The following is a 9,532-nucleotide window of genomic DNA, read 5'->3' as shown; positions in this document are numbered from 1 at the left end:
AAATAAGGAAAAAACAAAAACACCAACTTTGTGTTTTACTTATTATAAAAGCAATGATGTCTGTGGTATAAAAAATAAAAAGGCAAAGCATTAAACACCCATAATTCTACTACCTACATAGAAATACTGTTAACAAGTGGAGTGTCTCCATAACTATTTCTATCTATTTTTCTTTCTTTTTTCAAAAAATATATTTTATTGATTTTTCACAGAGAGGAAGGGAGAGGGACAGGGAGTCAGAAACATCGATGAGAGAGAAATATCGATCAGCTGCCTCCCGCACGCCCCACACTGGGGATGTGCCTGCAACCAAGGTACATGCCCTTGACCAGAATCAAACCTGGAACCCTTCAGTCCGCAGGCCGACGCTCTATCCACTGAGCCAAACCAGTCAGGGCTCTATCTATTTTTCAAAAGTAGGTAATATAATAAGTGCTATTTTGTGACTTGTTTCTTTTTTTGTTTGTTTGTTTTTGTTTTTTACACAAAGACATTATTTGAGACCTTTATTAACAGGTGCTTGTACTTTGTTGACTTTTTTGAAAAAATCAAGTTGTAAACTTTCATTACAAATTAAAAATAAGGTTCTTAAAAATCTCAACTTGACCAGATCTGAAACAATTTAAAAACCTTTAAAGGTGTATTGAGAAAAACCAGGCTTTTTTTTCCCCCTTAAAAAACACGTTTGTCATTACCAAAAGGAGACGTCTTTAGATAAAAATAATAAACCCCCATGCTGCATACATAATGCAGGCAGTTCTAGTTATCTGATCAACGGGCAAAAAGCAAGCACTTAAGGTCTTCAGCCCAATCTTTTGTTCATTTTTTATTGCTGGAATTTCATATTTCTTGTTAGATGACTAAACCGGATGATGGTAGAGATGGTACGCAGGCATTTTTTACTCAGCCCTGCCATGCTCAGCCTCAGGAGCAGATGAATTCTCAGCTGGCGAGTTGGCTTTTGTGTCTTTGCCATCTTGTGGTTTAGGGTTTTCTGGGCGTCTGCGTCTGTAATCGAAGTTGCAGCAGTACTGACGTGGAGGTGGCTGCTGATCTTGGGTTTCATCTCCTTGATTTTCCTTATCTTCTTCATTGCCGTCCTCTCTAGGCTGTCTTTGGCGAGGAGGGCCCCTGCGGAATCGTGGTCTGTAGCCCCATATATATTCTGTCTCAGTGGTCTGCCTGTTCTCCTGCACCCTGGTTGTCAGCACCTCCATCACTTCTCCCTGCGTAGGAGGGTTGGGATACTGTGGTCCACGCCCATAGGTCTCCGCATGTAGTTAGGTGGGAACCGTCACCTGCGATAGGGCCGGCGCCGTGGGCCTGGCCTTCAGGAGCACTCTGGGATCCCTCATTCTTCTCCCCACCTCACTATTCTGGTAATTCTGCTGGTAATTGCGTGGAGGACCCCTGCGACGTAGACAGCGTCTATAATGGTTATGGTTTGCTGCACAGTCACTGCCTTGTACTGGACTCCGCCAGGGCCGGTAACATTTGCCACCTCCGCACCCTTTTCTCCTTCAACAACATCAAACTCCAGTCTCTCCATCTCCTACACTGCGAAGGGACTTCCTGGGGTCATTCTTCTTTATGGCAGTCTGGTGCGCAAATACATCTTCCTTGGTGTCATTCCTGTTGATGAAACCATATCCCTTTCTTACATTGAACCATTTTACTGTTCCCCAAACCTTCCTTGCGATCACCTTCTTGTCCCCGCCTGCAGGTGCGGCCAATGTGAGGCCGCCCAGCTGCTGCTCCCTGTGCCACCGCTGCCCGTGGTGCCTGGCGTGGTGTGGGCAGCGCTGAGGGTGGGGGCTGCCGCGGCTGCTGGGTCTCGGCTGCTCATGGTTGTGGGCGCTGTGGCCGCTGAGGCTCCTCCGGGCTGTGGGGCTGCTCAGGGCTCTCTGGCGTCCGCTCGCCGCTCCCGCTACCCATCAAACTCGACTTGTTTCTTTGTTAAATATATTGTGAGCCTGTTTATGTCAGTATGTTATATTACCTATAATTATAATTTTAAAGGGTTGCATAGTACCCCATTAAAATATGTCATAATTTCTAAGCCAATTCCTTTTTTTTGGACATAAGTTTATTTTTGTTTTTGCTATTATAAAAATGCTATGAAGAATATGCTTGTAGCTAAATCTTTGTACCTATCATTGACTTTCCTCCTTTAGTCGAATGGAGTCAAGAACATACATATTTTGAGCTTCTCCTACAAATTGCCTTCCAGAGCGGTCCTACCAGTTCATATGCTGTGACATTTATTAGTGTGTCTGTTTCCTCATACTCTTGCCAGCACTGAGTAGTTATCCTTTCTCTTTCTGATTTGGTATTTAAATGGGAAACACAAGGACTTTTGAAGAAGTCACTCTAACCCAATGCTCACTCAGATGTAAGGGAATTGAAGAGATTAATTGAATTGGTCTCACCCCAGTTATACTCAGAAGATGAGAAGAAGAATGTTGAAATTATATGTATGTGTTCAGGATGTAACAAAGATGGTCAGAAATAAAATATTCATACCCTGGCTGGTGTGGCTCCATTGGTTGGAGCATCACCCCATACACCAGAAGGTTGTGGGTTCCATTCAAGGTCAGGCACAAATCCGGTACACACCCAAGTTTCAGGTTCCATCCCGGTTGGGGATGTGCGGGAAGCAACCTATTGATGTTTCTCTCTCTCTCTCTCTCTCTCTCTCTCTCTCTCTCTACCTCAAATAAAAATACATATATTCAAACCCTTTGGTTCTGTAATTATACTTTTGGGAACTTAGCCTAAAGAAAAATCTCAGTGAAGGGAAAACACATACTAGTATACATGAAAAAAGCTTATTGTAACATTTTTTATATTAGGGAAATGTTATAAACAATTCAACATATGGGAAATGATTTAAAAAATTGGGTTATATAAATTTGATGGAATTTTATTCAATTGTTAAATTAGTAATTATAAAGATTATATAGAAACATCTGAATATGATCATGATATAGTGTTAAGTGCAAAAAGAAGGATATACAATTTTTAGCTTAAAATGATATGCTGGTTAAATCCACATAGATGAAGACTGAAAGGAAGTAAAAACTGAAAACGTTGTGAAAGAGATTGACACCTATGTTTGAAATTTTTCTTAAAGGTCATTGTGCCATTACAATAAAGAGTAAGAATTTTGAAAGAGCGTGAAGAGGTTTGTATAAAGAGGCAAGTGGATGTGCTAGAGGGAGGGTCATGGAAAATTCTTGGTTGGCCTGTTACTTAGGGTGGCCTGGCTGAATGTTGGAGAGAGTGAGTGAGGCGCTGGAGGCCAAGAGGCCTGGGCTTGGGGCCAGGCTCCACTTCATCCCAGAAGTCTGAGCCCAGACAAGGGACTTCACTTCCTGCAGCTTAGTTTACAGAGCTGCAAACCTGGATGAATAAGGCCTCCTTGAACTGTTGTTGGGGGAAGGGGACAGGAATGCGTGGAGCCAGGAGTGCAGTAAGTGCTCCTGCATGCTGATGACTAAAAAGTGATGCTGCTATTTTTCTGTCATCTTTTCTTCATTATCAGTACTACACTAGAGAGAAGGAAATCCGGGGAAGCTAAAATATTTGCCAGTCTATTTCTGGCAAATGTAAAGCACACGTTCTGCCAGGACAGAAGGGAGTGAGGGAATGAAGACTCCTTTCTCAGCTGGCCAGTTACTGAGCAGGCCTAGCAGCACCTCTACTGCCACTCTGTTAGGTAATCTCTTTGTGCACCTTAAAAGCGTCACAAAACCGCTCACTTCCACTGGGTACCACAGGAGAAAAATTGGTCATGAAAAGATGATGGCCAGACAAAAATTTCGGAATACAGAGAATCTTCCATAAGATCTACCACTGTGTTATTTGTAAAAATCAGTTATACAATCTAATTTGGAAGACAAAAGTTGTTGCCTCTTTTTAAGCAGTAGTTTGAAATCAGCCTGGAAGAGCAAGCCACACTGAAATTTGCTCTATGACGTTAACACAATTTGCCATTACATCAGGATTTGTGGAATCCCTTGTGCCAGGAAAAACACAGGGTGAAGAGAAAGTGGCCTGAGTTATAGATACTCAGCAGAGACACCCAACAGCCACCCAATGCAGAGAAAGCTGTGACCTGCAGAAGTCCGCAGGTGTCTCTGACCACAGCCAGAAGCCCAGGACAATTTACCAACTATACCCACCCCTTTTATAGGAAAAAAATCACCACCTTGTTTATCCCAAGTCTTTTTTTTTTTAAATATATTTTATTGATTTTTTACAGAGAGGAAGGGAGAGAGATAGAGAGTTAGAAACATCGATGAGAGAGAAACATCGACCAGCTGCCTCCTGCACATCTCCCACTGGGGATGTGCCCGCAACCCAGGTACATGCCCTTGACCGGAATCAAACCTGGGACCTTTCAATCCGCAGGCCGACGCTCTATCCACTGAGCCAAACCGGTTTTGGCTATCCCAAGTCTTTTCCATCAAATTCCTTGTCCTATTGAGAAGCTTTTTCCTTTTTTCTCTTTAAAAACCCTTTAGTAGTGACAACAGCTCAAACAACTGGCATTGTTGCAGCATGAGTGTGCAGGTTTGGTGGTCCCTTATCCAGGCAGATGCCATTTCAAAGGATGCTTCTTTGGCTGCGAAGTCAGTATTACATGGGGATTTGGGGAGTTAATCTCTACTCTCTCTGTTTCGGGAGGAAAGGAAAGAAGAGCCAGGCATTTCTGTGGCATCTGTCTCCTTTTGTTCCCTGGAATTATGGAGCCAGGAACCCACCGAGGCACTTGAGGCAGGCAGGGCACTCCTTCAAACCTCCAAACCAGATGGTGTGGATCATAGTTTTAAAGATCCCAGGATAGACATGCTGCAGTCTCCCTTGTTATCAGTGCTTAATTGTCTTTCATCTGAGTAACCTCTTTTTAATACTTTATACCAACAATAATGGAAATTTTTAAATGAACACCCCAAGAAAACCACATGCAAAGGCCCCCTCCCCACCAAATCGCCGTAACCCTGTTGCTACAGTTTACATTACTACAGAGAGAGCCGGAGTTCAGAAGGCACAGTTTTATAGAAATACAGTGTTGTTGAGAGCTGGTTACAAGTACAAACCAGTGCTGTTCCTCTGGGGGCAGGGGCTGCTTCACCAAGGGCTCTGCCTGCGGGAGCTCCAGCTCAGAAGCAGGCCCTGGCCTTAAGCTCACACGTGTCCCCAGCCTCCAGAAGACAAGCACCCTCACTGTGCTCTTGTCCTACTTCGCTCTGCTCCAGGATGGGGAGTGAGGTGTCACTGTGCCCTCTGGCTAGCCCCCACAGTGCCTGACAATGACTCTCTTGGATTAAGGCAGGCAACCTATGGACCAGGTGCCAGACTTGGCCCCACTTTCTGTTTTTGTACAGCCTGGGAGCCGTGTATGTTTCTTTTTTACCTTTGTAAGTAGCTGAAAAATATGAAAAAAAGAATACCTTTTTGTGACACATGAAAATCGTATGAAATTCAAATGTAAGTGACCATAAATTAATTTTTATTGAGACACAGCCTTGCTCATTCATATTTGTCTCAATTCATTGCTGTTTATGGCAGCTTTCATGCTACAATGGCTGTGTCGAGCAGTTGTGATGTGACTGCATGGGCAGCACATCCTACAGTATTGACCATCTGGCCCTTCACACAAAAAGTTTCCTGACCTCTGTCCTAGAGCCTCCCCTTACTTTGGAATCCATCTTCTTGCTTTCCCCACCGGGAGGCCAGTACCTCACCTCATGAACACCACAGTCCTCGCTCCCAAGGCAAGAAACACTCCCAAACAGTCTTTCCCCATCCTTCTTGTTGGGTTGATTGTGGTAGGGCTGGTTCAGCTAAGGTCATATTTGGGAGTCAGGGGTGAGGAGGAGGCCAGGGTGTGGGGCCAGAAGGAGGGAGGTGTCTGCTCTGGTTCCAGTTGTTGGCAGTCATCTTTAGAATGTGAGACGGTTCCAGCTGTGGGGTCTAATTCTCACTCTGGAGAATTAGAACCAACAGGATGTGGGAGGTAGGAACCAAGGACAACACCTCTCTTTTGACCATGTTCGATGCTGCGTGAGGATGGGAAAGGTTTGGGCAGGGAGAGGGAGTATCAGACTTGTGATTCATTGAGAAGACAAGTAGACAAGTGGCTACTCCAGCCTTGGGTGGAAGTCTGAGTTTGTATCATCAGCAGATGGGTGGGATGGAAAGCCTTGGTAGTGGATGACATCACCAAAGGAGTGAACAGGTCTGAGGGCTCCAATAGGCCCTCTAGGACTTAGAAGTCATGCAGAGGAAGAATCTACGAGAACAGAGTTCTAAATGTTTTGTTTATTGATAGATCCCTAGCCTGGCACACACTACTTGCTCAATAAATTATTTATTGACTGTATAAGTGAACTCAAATTCCAATTAACTAGAATCTTCCACTCTGAACACATTTCACAATTCCAGCAGCACACTTCCCTATCTCTTCTTCCTTTCTCTTACTCTTTCTCATTTTGCCTCTTCTTCCCCCTTCTCTTGTCTTCTTCTCTGTTATATGTTAAACCTGTCGGGGCACCCAAGCACCCTGACTATGCTTGAGCATTGCTAACTGGGCTATGACTCTGGGTGGGGCCAGCGGATTATCCAGTGAACTAGTTAAGAGATATCCTTCCTTTTGTCTCTATAGGTTGCTTTAAATATGCCACACTTGTTCTTGTTGAACCTCACCCTTTGTAAAAACTATTTCTTTAGTCTGTTAATGTTATATAACATTTGGATTTCTATGCCTACCTTCTTACTGATGCCTCACAACTTGGTGTCATCTGTGATCTTAATTAGGAAGTTCTCAGTTATCTCAGTGGGGTAAAGACAGATATGTTCCACGCCAGTCCAGCTCTGCCACAGTTGTGATCAGCTGGATGCTCCCAGGTTGGGGCTGAGTCATCTATAAGCCACCTTTTGGATGATATTATTCAGCTCCTGATCCCTGCATCTTTTTTTTTCTTTATTGATTAAGGTATTACATGTGTCCTTATCCCCCCATTGACCGCCCCCCCCCCCCACTCATGCCCTCATCCCCCTGGTGTCTGTGTCCATTGGTTAGGCTTATATGCATGCATACAAGTCCTTTGGTTGATCTCTCCCCCTTACCCCTCCCCTCCCCTACTTTCCTTCTGAGGTTTGACAGGCTGATCGATGCTTCTCAGTCTCTGGATCTATTTTTGTTCATCAATTTATGTTGTTCATTATATTCCACAAATGAGTGAGATCATGTGATATTTGTCTTTCTCTGACTGGCTTATTTCGCTTAGCGTAATGCTTTCCAGTTCTATCCATGCTGTTGCAAATGGTAAGAATTCCTTCTTTTTTACCACAGCGTAGTATTCCTGCATCTTAAGAAAGAAAGGGATCTCTCTGATTTCTTTCTATCTCGCTGATGAAAAGTCATTAGTGATGAAATCTAACATCATACTCCAGCACAGAGAGATTACATCTCTTGCTCATTCCTTATCTATATGGCATATCTATTATTGAAGAAAATTCTATTGTTCTGCCAAATTTGATTTTCATATACCATTGAGATGAGTGCAGATTGATTGCTTGTGTTGCTAGACTCACTCTTGACACTGAATAAAAGTGGACTTGCATTGTGCCTGCTTGCAAGTTGCATGGGGTGGGGCAAGGGAACCCAGAGAGACCTACCAAGGTTCCTGGTCTTTTGTTATACCAGGCAGTATGCCAGGCATTTTACAAGTACGCTCATTTAATATTCACAACCTCCAAGAGAGGTTGGTATTATCATTCCTGTTTTCCAGTTAAGGAAACTGAAGCTCAGAAGGAACAGAGGATCTTGTACAAGGTCACAGAGATGGTGAGTGGCAGAGGTAGAACTTGAATTTCAAGTCTTTCACATTGACTCCCAGCAGTTATAAATGTGGTATCTCAATAGTATCATATTGTGAGAAAGACTAGTTTTAAATATCTAAGGCTTCAAACATCACTTGGGTGAGTACAAATGACTTCAAAATTTAAAACTCTGATCTTGAAGACCCAATCATCATCACCTCCTGCCTTCTGGACATTTCCACTTGTACATCCTTCTCAAAACTATAGCTCAACGTGTGAACTCAAGCAATTACCTTTCCTCCAAAACCGAGGACCTCGCCCATGCCTCCTGCCACTGCCCTGTATTTTCAGTGGTACATCTTCCAACCTCCCAGTCTGAGTTCATTTAAACCCCTCCCTGGGGATTCTTTCTCTAAACTACTTCCGCTTCCATCTCTTATTTTTTATTTCCACCACGTGTAGGGCTTAAATTACTTGCAGCAGTTAAATACATCTCGCACCAAGCTGTCAGAGTAGAAAACACTGCTTAATCAAGTCAGTTTCTTCAAATTATGGTCCTCAATTTTATCTGCATATTGGTATCACTTGAGAAATTTTAAAAATACCAAGAATTATCTAAAGTCTTGGGTTTTCCCTCTTCAGCATTTCAAGGGCCATATCAGCATTATTTGTACCTCTGAGATCAATAGGTTCTGGGGATCAGACACAGTCTGTAGGCATTAGGGAGTGTGACTCTAGCCATACTCTTGTCCCTATGGCCTGCATGAAGAAGGCAAGGCAGCTTGACTGCCAATAAAAAGAGTCAAGTAGAAAAATTTAGCATTCTTGCACCTTCCACTTTCCAATATTTTCTCCTGAAGGTATCTGCTGTTTCCCAGTGACATATTCAGGGAAATGTTGACGCAATGCAGTCTTTGATCCTCCCACCAAAAGGCCATGCTTCAAAGTTACCAGTTTCACAGTTATCATATTTTATGATCAACTTTCTCAGAATTTTCTTGTAGAGGAGTGTTGGTTGGCAAATCTGATCAAATAATCCAGAATATAACAGCCTCATGTAGTGTTTTAAAATACGTATTTCAGCCCAGGCGGCATGCCTCAGTTGGTTGAGAGTCGTCCTGTGCACTGAAAGGTTGCCCATTCGATTCCCTGTCAGGGCACATACCTGGGTTGCAGGTTCGATCTTTAGTTGGGGCACATACGGAAGGCAACTGATTGATGTTTCTCTCTCTCTCTCTCTCTCTCTCTCTCTCTCTCTCTCTCAGCATGTCCTCCAGTGAGGATTAAAATTTATGCTTCATATAACACTAGTACTATAAGGTACTAAAAAAAAAGAGGAATTTACATGGCCAAATGAATATGTTGAGATGGACAGATTAAAGGCTCTGAGAAGGCCTCTGTTAAACACTTTTGCTTAATTCAGTTTATTCCATTACAAATAAGTTTTCCAAACTTATTTGGCCATGGAACCCTTTTATTTTCAAGCACCATATTTCAATAAAATGAAAACTCCAGTGCCTATAAGATGTATTATTATTTCAGAGATGTTAAAGCAAGAGAAAATGACCAAAGATGATTATAAGATATACTGATTGTAACCAACATCCAGATTTCAGAGATGTTAAAGTGTGAAAGATTGTGCTTCTTAGTCTTAATTAAATCCTTTGAGACTAGGGTTTTTTGCAACCACTGGGAAACCAGT

At 43.0% G+C, this 9,532-nt stretch overlaps 1 pseudogene; it reads right to left on the bottom strand.

Moving 5' to 3' along the window:
* Nucleotides 1-899: 899 nt before the first annotated feature.
* On the bottom strand, nt 900-1,846 carry LOC102419365 (annotated as a pseudogene).
* Nucleotides 1,847-9,532: the final 7,686 nt, after the last annotated feature.

This window comes from Myotis lucifugus, unplaced genomic scaffold (genome assembly GCF_000147115.1).
Source record: "Myotis lucifugus unplaced genomic scaffold, Myoluc2.0 scaffold_19, whole genome shotgun sequence".
Classification (NCBI taxonomy): Eukaryota; Metazoa; Chordata; class Mammalia; order Chiroptera; family Vespertilionidae; genus Myotis; species Myotis lucifugus.
Note: the sequence above shows the minus strand (reverse complement) of the source record. Positions and strands in the feature narration are given on the sequence as shown.